This window comes from Macaca mulatta, chromosome 5, assembly GCF_049350105.2.
Source record: "Macaca mulatta isolate MMU2019108-1 chromosome 5, T2T-MMU8v2.0, whole genome shotgun sequence".
NCBI classification, from domain to species: domain Eukaryota; kingdom Metazoa; phylum Chordata; class Mammalia; order Primates; family Cercopithecidae; genus Macaca; species Macaca mulatta.
Genome location: NC_133410.1, coordinates 29,140,808 through 29,142,734, shown reverse-complemented (window position 1 = coordinate 29,142,734; position 1,927 = coordinate 29,140,808). Strand labels below are relative to the sequence as shown.

The window sequence follows — 1,927 nt, the reverse complement described above, 5'->3', positions numbered from 1 at the left end:
AAGAAAACTATTATCTGGAAATATACATAGAGCACTTTGGGGTGGGGATTGGGTTATAAATGTGTAATGTATTGTTTTACAAACAAACCTGGTTTCTAAAGGAATTAATTACTACCTAAATCTCTTTGCTCCATTTAATCATTTTGCAACATAATTATGGTGTTCTCAATTTTCCTAAGAAAGGAGTTTTATTTAAAATTGAACTATATTTTCTAAATGAAAATGCCATACCTGGCTTTAATTTCTTTTGTGTATTGTCAATAGATTTCAAAGACTTAACATTGTTAAACAATGCATTAATTATTTAAGTAATTATGTTTTATTAAAAAACATACACATCTTTTATTCCATTTCATAAATGCAAAATAGTTAATATAATTATGAATATGGAGAAATCAATGAAATGATTGAGTTATATTCTACAAACTAATTAGCAAAGCTGTTTTAAGAGGATAACTATCATCATTTTGTTAAATTGTCTTATTTCTCATTTTATCAGTTGTCTAAAATTTCTTGTTGATTGCTAAAAAAGGACATACATTTTTCCGTTTCTTAAACATTGGTTTTAGTATTGTAAAAATCTCAACATTGCTTTTTGAAAAAGTAAGCACAGTCTTCAACTATGTGGGAAAAAAAATAGAAATGTGTTTTAATTCTAATACATGACATAATAAAACAACAGCAAGAATGCATGTTTATTACACCTTGTTATGTGCCAGAAACTTTTCTGCACTTGAGGTACCAAGCAATTAAACAAACAAGCCATTTTCTCTCAATAGGAAATACAGGACATAAACAAATACATATAAAACAAATTATATATCATGTAAGCGGTATATATTTTTTAAAAGTTAGAAATGTAGAATTGAGTTCATGATGCTATTAATATTACAAGATCAAGAACAATATTTCTTATAAGATGGAAATTGATCATATACTAGAATAAAGTGAGGGAGTAACCCATGTGGATATTTTGGGAAAGAAGAAGTTAAAAAAAAACAAGTACAAACACAACATCAGAAAAAAATAATAAAGTTACTAATATTCAGCTTCTGACATCAAAAATAAGATCAGGCAACAAGATTATAGATTGGAAAAACAGCCATTCTTAAGAGAGGAAAATATATTTCCTAAATTCTTTTTTTTTTTTTTTTTTTTTTTGCTGTTGACCCAGATTTATTGAAAATAATATAGCACTGCAGAAAAAATTCAAAGAAGTCCCCGAGCGTTTTGAAATTCATCCTAACTGTAGGCTGAGTGACCTGCAGGTTGGACAGACTGCCGAAGTCCAAAAGCGTTAGCATTTCCTTAGTGTCAGGATCTACTTCGATTATCTCTTGATCCAGGGCTGAGACCTCAGGAACTTAATTGTCTCTCCTTTCTCTCTCCTCCTCCTGCAGCTTGATGGAGATACCTCTTACAGGGCCTCTCTGAATCCGCTTCATCAGATGCGTGACATAGCCTGATACCTTGTTGCGGAGCTTCTTGCTGGGGATAATGGCAATCTCCTCGCACACGCGCTTGTTCGTGTGGAAGTCGCTGCCCAGGCGCTTGTAGTACTTCTCTATGATGACCCGGGCCTCCTTTTTCACGGTTTTGGTGCGAATGCGGCCCATGTTGGCGGGTCTTTGGTAAAATAGCTATTTCCTAAATTCTTTTAACTTTTGTTTTGACATATTAAAGGTCATGATGATTGACTGTTAGAGTACAATTCTATAATAACTCTCAGTTACCATTGTCTCTTGAGTGTGGCTAAGAACTATACGTAATGGCATAGTCAGTCCTTTGATTACGTTATTTTAACACGGTTGACTTAAAGAATGAAGGTTCTCTTGAGTGGACCTGACCTAATCAGGTGTGTCCTTAAAATTGACTGAGTTCTGCTTAGCAAAGAGATTTGAAGCATGAAAGAAGATCAACATGAAGG

At 33.0% G+C, this 1,927-nt stretch overlaps 1 pseudogene; it reads right to left on the bottom strand.

Annotated features, from left to right (window-relative positions):
- Positions 1–1,336: 1,336 nt before the first annotated feature.
- Positions 1,337–1,636, bottom strand: LOC695895 (small ribosomal subunit protein eS17 pseudogene; annotated as a pseudogene).
- Positions 1,637–1,927: the final 291 nt, after the last annotated feature.